General features: G+C 40.6%; 1 protein-coding gene across 2 annotated transcripts in view; it reads right to left on the reverse strand.

The window, feature by feature from the left end:
• The window catches only part of SPATA9 (spermatogenesis associated 9), a 53,369-nt gene that overhangs the window by 28,904 nt on the left and 10,715 nt on the right, over window positions 1-13,750 (reverse strand). The window lies entirely within an intron of this gene.

The raw sequence follows: 13,750 nt of genomic DNA on the forward strand, positions 1-13,750 counted from the left end.
GACAGTCTCTAGGCCCATCCACATCTCTGTAAATGAGACAATTTCATTCCTTTTTATGGCTGAGTTATTTAACATTCCATTGTATATCTGTACCACATCTTCTTTATTGATTCCTCTGTCGATGGACATTTAGGTTGCATCCATGTCCTGGCTATTATAAAGAGTGCTGCAGTAAACACTGGAGCTCAGGTATTGCTTTTAATTATGGTTTTCTCTGGGTATATGCCACTAGTGGGATTTCTGGATCATATGGTAGTTCTAGTTTTACTTTTTAAAGGAACTTCCATATTGTTCTCCATATTGGCTATGTCACTATCAGTTTACATCCCCACCAGTAATCATCTTTTTAACATGAAAAATAAATACCTGCTAATATCTTGTAAGTACAGATTTTCAAAGGTATTTCTCTCTCTCTCTCTCTCTCTCTATATATATATATATATATATATATATATACATACATACACACACACACACACACACACATTTTGCTTCTCCTTTAAAACGGTTTAATAACTATATTCTACAATTCCAGTTGAGTACCATTAATATGAAGTAGACCTGGAGAGCCTGATGGAAGTCTTCAGATAGTTACAGTAAAATGATAGACCACACAGAGGACAGAATTAGCAACAATAGCATTGCCATACAGCTTGGGAACTTCTGAGGTTGGTTAGATGATAGGAAACTGGGAAGGCCAGATTTCGTGTTGTCTGTTTCCTACATCACAATATAAACTTCATGAGCTCAGGGTCTTTGGTTGGCTCAAGTTTATATTCCCAATACTTAGATAATGCTTTTACAGTTTTACACAAATATGTCCTTAATGGGGCTTCTCTGACGGCTTAGCAGGTAAAGAATTCTCCTGCAATTTGTAACTTAAGTCTTGGGCAGGATGAAAATTTTAATCATTAACAAAGTCTGTGTTAATGATTGACTGCGTGAGGGGGAGGTGGAATCTTCCGGAGGGACTGAGGGGCAGCGGCTTACTGTGAAGGACGCAGGCCGTGGAGTCTGAGCCTTTTGGAAGACTGATATCATGGGGGTCCAGAAACTGATGCCTAGTTCCATTTCACTGGTGTCAAAAAATATTTCAGCTCTTACACTCTCACAGGGAGAATGAATTGTTTGCTGGCCACCTACAGAGGTATTGCTTTGATATTCTTAGACTTCAAGTTAAGGTCTAAAAAACTCCAGCTGCAAAAGCAACATAAACAGATTGTGAACTGTCCATTATCTGTTAAGTTCCCACGCTTGAAGAAGCTAATGTGAACTCGCCATGTGATACTCCATTTGTATAATAAATCATGAGACTGGAAAAAAAAGTCTGTGTGTGTCTGTGTGAGTCACTCAGTTGTGTCTGACTCTTTGCGACCCCAGGGACTATAATAGTCTGCAAGGCTCCTCTGCCCATGGAGTTCTCCAGGCACGTATACTGGGGTGGGTTGCCTTTCCCTTCTCCAAGGGATCTTCCTAATCCAGGGATTGAACCCAGGTCTCCTGCACTGCAGGTGGATTCCTTACCTTCTGAGTCACCGGGGAAGCCCTACCAAAGTCTTCATAGAGTCGATTAACTGAAATGTAAATGCAAAACACTTAACATTACATACAAAAAATAATGTTTATTAAACACCGTGGGAAGAAAATGTGTTTTCTCCACATACAAAGTACTACATTTTAACAGTTTCCCTTGATAGTGACATAACCTAAATAATTAACTGAATTAATTCAAGATGAGCTCTATAAGGAAATAGGTACACTGATTGTACTTGTCTCTGATTTTCCTTTACATTTTTTTTGCTAAATAATACTGAGTAGATTAACAGTAGTCTATTATTCTATATATATGAGAATAGAAAATAAAAATGTACAAGTCCATGGATTTAGTACTGATAAATACAAATGTAAGTGAAAACATACAATGCAATAAAGGTCAAAAGACTATATATGTAAGTTTTTTCAAATATTTACTTCTAAAAAGCCCCAACTAAAAATTGAAAACAAATTGGAAAAAATTAGTTGCATATCAAATTGGTTACAAGACCTACAAATGATTTGAGTGGGTTTATATTTTTAATTAAAGTATAGTTGATTTTCAGTATTGCAGTTATACAGCAAAGTGATTCATATGTGTGTATGTGTGTGTGTGCATGTTCTTTTTTCAGATTATTTTCCATTGTAGGTTATTACAAGATATTGAATATAGCTCCCTGTGCTATACAGTAGACCCTTGTTTTTATTTATTGGGTTGACCAAAAAGGTCATACTGGTACAGAAAAACCTGAACGAACTTTCTGACCAGCTCCATATTTTATATATAGTAGTGTGTATTTGTTAATCCTAAATTCCTAATTCATCCCTCCCCTTCCTTTCCTCTTTGGTAACCGTATGTTTGTTTTTTATGTCCATGAATCTATTTCTAAATAAGTTCATTTGTATTAATATCATATTTTAAGATTCCATATATGTGTTATCGCAATATGTCTTTCTGTCTGATTTACTTCACTTAGTATGATAATCTCTAGGTCCCTCCATGTTGTTTCAAATGGCATCATTTCATTCTTTTTGATGGCTGAGAAATACCCCTTTTTTTTGCTTGTGGAAAGACTGTTTTCACATTGGAGTGGACTGCCATTCCCTCCTCCAAGGGATCTTTTCAACCCAGGGATTGAATCCGAGTCTCTCGCCTCTGTCGCACTGCAGGTAGACTCTTTAGCATCTGAGCCACCAGGGAAGCCCTTTTCATATATTACACTCTGATAAAGAACTTAAATGGACTTATGTATACGTTAGTATAAAATGATGCCTCTGGTGTTGACAGGTCTGAACTTTTACTCAAGGAACAACCGTAATCCTTGAAATGATTCATTGACTTCCTGTCCTTAGTCCGTTGGAAGCTTTTGTTTATAGGAATTCATAGGGCTCATTTTTGTTTTCTTGAAATGCCATATAGTTATAAATTAGTTGTAGACATCAGGTGCTTCTGATGAACTGAAAATCTGACTTTTGGGAAACTTCACAGGTTTTCTTTATCTATCATGTGGGTGATTATCTATGGATACATTAAAAAAAAATAAGACTGGGATTTTTTTTTCCCTTCAACTTGAAATATTATCCCTGTATATTGCATGAATGAGAGATTTCCCCATATTTCCATCAGAGTAATATACTTGCTTTAATTCATAAGCATGAGTGAACATGATACAAAAATATATGCTGACTTACTTGTGAAGAATGCATTTAAAGCTATTTTAAATGTATTTTAATTTGTGAGACTTTACTTATTAAGAAATTGGTTATTATACTTAATGCTCTAATCTGGTGGTAAAGGTATTCTTAAGAATTTGCAAGTAGTTTAGATTTTCAAAACAGAATGGGAGAGAACACTGTATAACCATCCTGCTGCTCCTTTAGTGCAGTACAGTAAAACTCTGAAATTAAAAAAAGAGAGCAAGGTAAAACACCATAATGTTAAACAGAATCAACAAGATCATCATAAACTCATGATTTTTAAAAATACATTTTTTCTAGCAGTACAGTTAGAAACACTGCCCCCTCAGTAAAAAGGAGCACATCTAACACCCAGATCCTAGGCTTTAAAATACCACCCCCTCTTCTACTAGGAACCAGGACTCCTTGAAGAAATAGCTGATAGCAGTCTGCAGCAGCAGAAATATACGATGAAGCAGGGAGATCTCAGGCCAGAAAGGAAGAAAGCTTTTAGAAGATTAATGGGGCCCTATGAGGAGGACACAGAAGCCAGCTTGAAGGAATTACGAAGGCCTCCTGAGGACTCAGGCCATGTGAATGCTCAGTGCTGCACTAACTGTAATACCAAGAAATCGTGAACAACCCAAACATCCATCCTTCAACTACAAAATTAATAAGTAAATCATAACAGTTCCATTATGGTTACTCTATAGCAGTAAACCTGAGTGAATTTAGTACATGCAACATCATGAATGAATGAATAGCAATAATGCAGTAATTTTGAATAAGAAAAGCAAGATCCAGGAAAAAAAAAAAGTCAAGCATGATTCCATTTATATGAAGTTCAAAACCACTCAAAACCAAGCAACGTATTAGGAGTACACATATGCATGGTAAAACTATAGAGAAAAGACCAAGGGAATCATAAACATAAAATTCAGGACAGTGCTTACGACCTCTGAGGAGGGAATGAAGAGATGGGATTGCACAAGGGCATACAAGGATTTTGAAGGTAATGAAGTGTATTTTTTCTAAAACTTAATCACGTGTGCAGGTATCAAAGTATTACAATCTTTATCTCTTGCAGCAATTTATAAATGTATCTTTTCAATATTTAATAAAAACAATGAAAGAAAATAACCTGATAAACAAATTTCTGTAACAACTTTGGTAAAAAATTATCATTAAGGTTATTGCAGTAACAATGGTAAGGATATGTCTTTCAGTCATTAAACATTAAATAAACAACTATTATGTGATAGCGTAGTGAATAAAATAGGTGAAAACAGTTGCTCTACTCGAACTCACATTCAGTGGAACAGAATGAAACAATTTGCTATTTTCTATGGACCAAAAAAAGCCATTTCTTTCATTAGTAACTTGCTCAGATTTTGAAGTGAATGTTTCACAACTGTATTCTATATAACACTTGAAAAAACTAACTACATATAAGATAAAATATTCTTCTGATTGAAAAGATCTTATTTTAACCTGAGAAAAGTTATGTTATAAATCTATGTTTTAGACTGAAATCTTTTCTTACAGCTCCCTCATCAACTCTGCAGACATAATTGCAAATAAGAGTTTCTGAGCAGCTATGCATCTTCTGATAGACATCTTCACCTTGGAAATAGGCAACCTAAAATTGAAACCTTTCAGGAAAAGCAATATTAAACACATTTAAGTATCTATAATCCACATATTTTTACGGCCTTTGGTTAGAGTCTCAGATTCATCTACTTCATGTTGTAATGTCTGCCAGGCATGACTAAAAATACAGGTTTTGTATTTTTGGTCCCTTCCCCTGTAGTCACAGAATGTACTGCTTAATTGCCCAGATGCTTAAGCAGATCTCCCTGGTCAAAGAAATATGTTCAAACAAGATAAAAAAGAAAAAAATTGGTCATTCCACGTAATTCTACATAGGTATAAAAAAGAAAACTGTCCGGCACTAAAAATTAAACACTAAAGGATGCATCCCACTCTTTCTTTGACCCAACACATCTACAACAAGTTGATGACATTTGTTTAGAGCTGAGCCCAGACAAGATATAATTCACCATGTGCAAATTTATCTAAATTTGCCACGAGACAACACTGGTGTTCAGTCAGCACCAACTAATCCTCTTAAGTAAGTTAAAAATATAATAAATTGCCTATAGTCCTAAACTATGAAGACTATAGACAATAATTATAATAAAAATGCCCTTTATTTTAAAATGAAGGGGACTTAATGACTTAAATTGCATCTGCCCAATTTGTAGTTGGTGGCTTCCCTGATAGCTCACTTGGTAAAGAATCTGCCTGCAATGCAGGAGACCCAGGTTTGATTCCTGGGTTGGGAAGATCCGCTGGAGAAGGGATAGGCTACCCACTCCAGTATTCTTGGCCTTTCCTTGTGGCTCAGCTGGGAAAAAAAATCTGCCCGCAATGCAGGAGACCTGGGTTCGATCCCTGGGTTGGGAAGATCCCCTGGAGAAGGAAATGGCAACCCATTCCGGTATTCTTGCATGGAGAATCCCTTGGACAGAGGAGCCTGGCGGGCTACAACCCATGGGGTCACAAGAGTCAGACGTGACTTAGTGACTAAACCATCACCATCAGTTGTAGTTAGTACTCAATTTTCACACAAACAAGTTGATAAAACTCCAAACTATACATATCTAAAATGCATCATCTAGGCAGTTAAAAGATTGGAAAAGCAAGCTTTGTTTTTCTTTTAAAGGATGTAGTAAAGCCAGATAATTTCTTCTTCAGATTCTATTTAAAGATAGAAAACAATGATTTTGTGGGCCATATATAAGTTCTACTATGTCTATCTGTGCGTTCCCTCAACTGCTCATTTGTGTCAGACTCTTTGTGACCCCATATAATGTAGCCCTCCAGGTTTCTCTGTCCATGGAATTTTTCAGGCAAGGACACTGGAGTGGGCTGCCATTTCCTACTCCAAGGAATCTTCCCAAGCCAAAATTGAACCTGCATCTCTGACATCTCCTGCATTGGCAGGTGGATTCTGTAGCAGCTTGATGAATCAAGCTCTGAGGAATTTAAAAAGTATCCCCACCAAGGAAGTGGCAGAGCAAAGACCCTTGTCTAAATTCTGTTTGCAATATTTTGAATTCTCTTGTCCAACATACTGCCTCTCTTAGTTGGAGTGAGTGACTTTCAAAAGCAGAAAGAAAAAGGAGACAATAACAATAGGAGAAATACTCTAAGATGGTCTAAAGTGAAAAGTGAAAGTGAAGTCGCTCAGTCAGGTCCGACTCTTTGTGACCCCATGGACTGTAGCCTACCAGGTTCCCCTGTCCATGGGATTTTCCAGGCAAGAGTACTGGAGTGGGTTGCCATTTCCTTCTTCAGAGGATCTTCCCGACCCAGGGATCGAACCTGGGTCTCTCGCATTGGTGGCAGATGCTTTACCGTCTGAGCTACCAGGGAAGTCCAAGATGGTCTAAGAAGTTTAGAAAAAGATTCATATGATTGGAAATTCTATCATGGACAGCTTTCACCTTTTCAATCAAAATCTGAGTGCCCACTGTATACCGGGGACCTGGGACACAAAAATGAACATGAAAAGTCCTTGTTGCAGGTAATATAAAAGTTTCAAAGACAATTACAACAAAATATTATAAAAGCAGTAATACAAAGTGCTCTATGCAAGCAGGAGAAAGGGTGTCAACTCTGAGAGGCCAAAGTCTGAAAACCTTTTGTTTGGTAAACACATCAGACACTGCGCAAGAAACTGGGGGCAGAGGTAAATAAAATAGGTGGGATTGCTGCTCTCATAGAGCTTGTATTACAGTAGGAGAAGACACAGCAAATGAACGTCATCCCATGTAGTAATAACTATACTACACTGTACTATAGCAAGTGAAACTGAACCATGTATAAATTGAGAAGACTAGGCCATTACTTTATGGAATGTCAAGAAAGCATGCCTGTGAGACAGTGAAGAACAACTAAGTCAAGGGCATACGCCTCTTCATATAGTTATTGCTTCATCTCTGGGGTAAATCAGTAAGTTTTTATTTTTTTAAACTCAGCACCTTTATTCTGTAAGGCTTCCCTGATAGCTCAGTTGGTAAACAATCAGCCTGCAATGCAGGAGACCCCAGGTCAGTCTCTGGGTCTGGAAGATCCCCTGGAGAAGGGATGGGCTGCCCACTACAGTATTCTTGGGCTTCCCTTGTGGCTCAGCTGGTAAAGAATCTGCCTGCAATGCAGGAGACTTGGGTTCAATCCCTGGGTTGGGAAGATCCGCTGCAGAAGGGAAAGGCTACCCACTCCAGTATTCTGGCCTGGAGAATTCCATGGACTGTACAGTTCATGGGGTCGCAAAGAGTTGGACACAACTGAGCAACTTTTTCACTTTAACCTTTCTTCTGCAGAGAGTTTACCGTCAGGCTCACGGTGTAATTCTCCGTAACTCACACTGTCTTGGTTCAGTTTCCATCCTTGCCCAGTAGGAGGAAGAAAGATCCCTTTCTCTCTTCATCATCAACATGACTGCTCTCGGCGAGTCGCAGGCCTGCGCCCACCACACTGAGCACTGTCCTCACCTGGACCAGCTCTCCCGGAAGGGCAGGCTCCACATGGGGCTGCGGGGCTCCGGGTGCCCCTCGACCACCTGCAGGTCAGGTGCCTGGTGGAGGCCGCCCACCCACCTGGGCGTGCAGACACTACCGCGGCAGCCCTTTGGAGCCCTCACTGGCCTCCTGGCCACAGCCTTCACTTCCCCCACAGCCCAGCTGCAAAGGGGCAGCCCAATACCTGCCTGCGCCCCCTTCCACACGAATGTGATGGGAGACCTGAGGGCTGGTTCCCGCAGCACATGCCGCAACGTGTGATGTCCGTGCATCGGAGCGAAGCCAGGCCTGGGATGAGGAAACCTGGGACAGAGTCCAGTCGCCAGCCTCCAGGAGGTTCTAGAACCCCTGGAGTTGGGAGTTCTGGTCCTCGGGGCCTGTGCAAAGGTAGACTGCCCGCAGCCAGATATGGCACAGGCATCTAGCAGAGGTTGTCTTGGCCTCTCCTCCAAGACCTTATTCCTCCCCCAACTCTGCATGCCCTTGGAGGCATCCTAGAGGACTGCTCCTGCCTAAAACCGCAGACACTCAGGCCCAGGTAGGTGCTCCAACGCACCGTCGAGAAGAGCAAATAGTGCTGAGTGTGCTTGACGTCACTTGTGATGAAAACCACAGGCCCAAGGGATAGGGGTCCTGCCAGACAGACATCATTTCGAAGAAAAGGGACGACGGTTTTTAAGGAGGAAGCTTAGCAACAGTATCAGAAGAAAGTTAATCCCCAAAGCTAACACCTTTTCAGATTTTGTCAACTCAGTAAAACCTTTATTTTTCAGAGATTTCTTCACCCTCAATCCATTCCCCCACCTAAAGTATCGAGTTTTTTGTTAAATCACACCAATAGCAACTTTGGAAAAATCACAGAAAATAATGTGCTATGATGTGATGTGAATATGGGAATCCTAAGATTAAAAGTCAAGAGACCCTGGGATATTAGTGTCGGGCCTGATCTGACCACCTGTAGGAAGTACCGTCACTTAATCCCTCAGCTCAAGTTTATTAATCAGCAAAGTGAGGGAGTTGAAATAGAGATCTTCAAAACTTTGTGAGTGTCTGACCTTAGCAACTGTCCTACATTATCACTGATAGTCATTACATATTTTGGTAACTGTAATTGCCCCAGGATCAAAGCCAAAAATTAAGGCACTTAGTGCAGGGAAATCAGGCATGCTGCAGTCCATAGGGTCACAAAGAGTAGGACACGACTGAGTGACTGACCTGAATGAGGCTTCCCTGTCCTTCACTACCTCCCAGAGTTTGCGCAAACTCATGTCCATTGGGTCAGTGATGCCATCCAACCATCTCATCCTCCGTTGCCCCCTTCTCCTCCCACCTTCAATCTTTCCCAGCATCAGGGTCTTTTCCAGTGAGTCAGCTCTTGGTATCAAGTGGCCAAAATATCGGAGCTTTAGCTTCCGTCCTTCCAATGAATATTCAGGGTTGATTTCCTTTAGGATGGACTGGTTTGATCTCCTTGCAGCCCATGGGACTCTCAAGAGTCTTCTCCAACACCACAGTTCAAAAGCATCAGTTCTCTGGTGCTCAGCTTTCTTTATAGTCCATCTCTCACATCCATACATGACTACTGGAAAAACCAGAGCTTTGACTGACTATACTGACCTATGTCAGTCAAGTGATGTCTCTACTTTTTAATATGCTGTCCTACATTTGTCATAGCTTTTCTTCCAAGGAGCAAGCGTCTTTGAATTTCATGACTGTAGTCACCATCTGCAGTGATTCTGGAGCCCAAGAAAATAAAGTCTGTCACAGTTTCCATTGTTTCCCCATCAATTTGCCATGAAGTGATGGGATGCCACGATCTTAGGTTTTTGAATGTTGAGTTTTAAGCCAGCTTTTTCAATCTCCTCTTTCACCTTCATCAAGAGGCTCTTTAGTTCCTCTTTCCTTTCTGTCATAAGGGTGGTATCATCTGATCACCCTCCATAATATTGGTGAGCCTCATCCAATGAATCGAAGGCCTTCATAGAACAAAGACTGGCTTCCCCTAAGAAGGAAGTCTGCCAGCAAACGACCTTTAGACTTGATATACGCTCTTCCCTAGGTCTCTAGTCTGCTGGCCTAACCTGCAGGTTTTGTATTTATCAAACCTCCACAACTACATGATCCAATTCCTTAAATCTCTCTCTTTTATATATAGTATTTTTTGTATGTATACACACACACTTACAAATCCCATTGTCTCTATTTCTCTGGCTAACCCCAGTGACTGAAACCAGCCCAGTGAGCCCTTGGAGAGATGCTGCAGGAGAAGCCAGGGAAGGAATATATCCTTTCTCATCCTACTCCCTCTGATCTCCCCATGGACTATATGCAACTAAAAGGCAGAAAGGAAAAGGAACCTATGGATATAGTTTACATAAGCTAGGTTTCCAGCATACAGAGCAGGGTGGAAATGAGAGACGAGCAGGCCTTGGGCAAAGAAAGAGTTAAACTCATTAAAAAAAGAAAAGCTTAGAAAGCATTACCATAAAATTCAGAAAAGTGATCACCTTCTGAAACATGAGAAGGTAAGGATCCAGAAGGGATACATGGGTTGGGGGTATTTCCTTATTAGAATGTTGACTAAATGAGTGTTTGTCTTATAGTTATCCATTAAACTATACATCTATGCTTTGTCCTTTTTATATATTTCATAATTTAAAAGTTTAAAGAAGAAAACAACATTTAACCATTAGAACTTTTATAACATATGAATTCTAACAGTCACAATCATTTTCCAGGTGAGCAAGTTTATAGCACTTAAAACGAGTCTCTTTAAAATACTAGAAAATTTATTACAGACAGTATACAAGTCCTGACAAGTTAGAGAACTAAGTATCTCAGAACTCAAAACATTTTTTAAAAAGTTGCTTCCAGCCAGAGGGGGAGGAAAGAATAGTACCTGGAGACTCGGCCATGTTTATTCACACATGCTGAGAGTAAAGAACAGCAGAGAGGTAAACGGTGAAGTCAGGAGAAGAAAAGGGGAGTAGAGAGAGAGCAGCTCCCTGCAGGGTCAAAAGGGGAAGCCCATCCAGCACCACCAGGGCAACTAGCCTTGAGTAAGATGAAGGATATTTACTGCACTGGGACTGAAGGAAGAAGAAGAGGCTGTATGTGGTTGCAAGTGAGTTTGTCAGCTTAGCAGTGGGAAGCTGAGACAGCTCCCCACCTGATGCTTCCTTGTTCTCCCTGATGAAGAGGTGGTGGGCAGTGAGAAGGCTTGGACCACTTTGGAAAACAGCAGCATCAACTATGTTTGCCAGGCGGTACCGAATGCCCGATTGAAGAATGCAGACCGTGGATTGGTAGCACCATTAATCTGCAGAGTTTTGTGGTTTTCTATAGTAAAATTTAGCAAAGAGACAGCAAGAGGAGAAAGAGAGAAGTGGGAGTTCAGTTTCTCTTGGATGTCAGAGAACAGAAATTCTTCAGGAGGATGGAGAAGTAATGGTCTGGTTCTCCCCCTCCACTCAGACTGGAATTCCACAAGGTAAGCCGAAAACTTTCAGTACAAAGCTTAAGTATGGGCAAACCTAGATGATCGGGATAAGGTATAGTTGGGCCGGTAGTAAGGATATCAGGAAACGGGGCATGTTGGGTTAAACTGGCTATAAAGTTTTTAAGAAGAATTTGCCTGAGAAATGCCCTTCTATTGAGTAGTGGGTGGTGATGGGGTCCAGACTGGCTCTAGAAGACTCCATGTTTTTAGGTCACTCCTTGATGTGAGAATCTAGAAGTAGAAAATACAGGTGCATTATACACACTTGTCTGCATGCCTGTTCAGCAGGTTATCAAGTTCTTTTGAAGTATTTGTTAAGAAGCATACTTAGAAGGTGCCTGTGAATGTGGTGCCTTTGAGAATTCCATGATTCTCAAGAGCTGACTCACTGGAAAAGACCTTGATGCTGGGAAAGATTGAAAGGAGGAGAGGAGGGGGACAGAGAATGAGATGGTTAGATGGCATCACCGACTCAGTGGACATGAAGTTGGGCAAACTCTGAGATGGTGAGGGACAGGGCAGCCTGGTGTGCTGCACCCCGGGGTCACAAAGAGGTGGACACGACTGAGCGACTGAAAAACAACAAAACTGTGAATGGCTACTGGATAATCTTCGCAGCTAATCCCATCATGCAGACAGCTATCAGCCCTTTGGGCTTTCCTGGTGGCTCACAAGGTAAAGAATGTGCCTGCAATGCAGGAGACCTGAATTCAACCCCTGGGTCGGGAAGATCCCCTGGAGGAGGGCATGGCAACCCATTCCAGAATTCTTGCCTGGAGAATCCCATGGACAGAGGAGCCTGGCGGGCTACAGTCCATGAGGTCACAGAGTCGGACATGACTGAGCGACTAACACTTTTACTTTCAAAGGGCTGAACCCGTCAATCAGAAGATAACACTTTAGAAAACTGATCAAGGCATACATTCACTTACTGAAGTTTGCTCTGGAAAATAATGTCTCCATACACAATTTAATGCTGCCATAATTCTAATTAAAGTGTAAACTCCTTGGAATCAAAAGGTCCTATACCTTAGGTGCTTTATAAATGTCTGTTGAACTGAGAAGATAATGAAGGGCTTCCCATGTAGACTTACCTAAAGGGAAAAGAAAATACTGGCCACATATCCTAGATTTCCAGGCCCGTTGAGAGTTAACCTTGTGATTGTAAATGAATAAATAGTTTACACACTGGCCTCTTGTGCATTGGGTTAGCACAAACTTCAACCCTTGCATATGATCAACTCTGGACACCCTGACAAAATAAAACTTCTGGGCTTGCTAAAACCAAGGAATGAGCCCTGGAAAATGTGACTAGACTGAGGCAATGTCATCCTGAGACCAGCTTGAGCAGCCCAGCTGGCCTCTCCCTGTGACATTTCTAGCGTGGTGGTTTAGAACAGTGACTCTATTTAAATCAATCTGTCCTCCTACAATAAAAAAATCTTTGAGATCATGGTGGAGTCGTTAGCAAAACATTGTTGTAATCATCGCTAATGCAAGAGGACTGAGTAATTTATCAGAAATCACAGTGAGTTAATAAAAAGCACTGGCTGAAATATGCCTCCTAATTCTAGAGTCCAGCCCGGGCAGTTACGAATTGTGTACAGTTTGTGACTGTTCATGGGTAGCGACCTAGTAACAGACTGTTCCATTTCAAGGCTACAGCTAGTGAGTGCTAAAACACGTGTAATGAAACAAAACAAACTCTGCTTTTGTGTCTGTTTTGTATTTTTTATATTATGTGATACTTCACTGCTTCTTGCATTATGCCAGGGTTGCACATTTCTGAGTGTCTCATTCTTTTTGTTCATAGAGCCGTCGACCTTTCTCACAATTCTGAATAGTTCAACATAATGACCCATAAAAACAAGATCTTTTCCAATGTGTTAAACATTCCAATTACAATTACTGATTATTCTTTTGTTTCTGTTGATCCACAAAAATATAGTTTCTTAACTAATCAGTTCAAGAAAATTGAACTGCTTTCTAGATTTCACTAGAGTTTTCTTGCCCCTCAGAATTTCATAAATTCTCTTTAAGATTTCATAAATTCTCTTAAAGTCATAATGTAAAAGGCCTATCCTTTCATTTTACCTGGTGCCAAGTAATTTAACTATTACCTTTATATTAAATCAACAACGATATACTATGGTTTAAGGACACCGTTTGAGAAGACAAAAAAAAAGCTTATGATGGGCAACTTATGCCATCACCTGGGTGGCAGGTTAGGCATTGGGAATGTTAGGGCTTTACCTCTCATTTCGGGGATATTCAGTGGAAAATTTGAGAGGCTCTGCTTGCCACTGGGATTAATCCAGACTGACTTTGCTTTTAGCTTCCCCGATTTATCACTTCACGGAGGAAGGTTTGAATGCCATTTAATGTAGATTGAATCGCCTGGCCTCACTCTGGTCTTAACTGGGAAGGAGCTTATAACACTAGAACATCTTGAGGA

This window comes from Odocoileus virginianus, chromosome 3 (genome assembly GCF_023699985.2).
Source record: "Odocoileus virginianus isolate 20LAN1187 ecotype Illinois chromosome 3, Ovbor_1.2, whole genome shotgun sequence".
Classification (NCBI taxonomy): domain Eukaryota; kingdom Metazoa; phylum Chordata; class Mammalia; order Artiodactyla; family Cervidae; genus Odocoileus; species Odocoileus virginianus.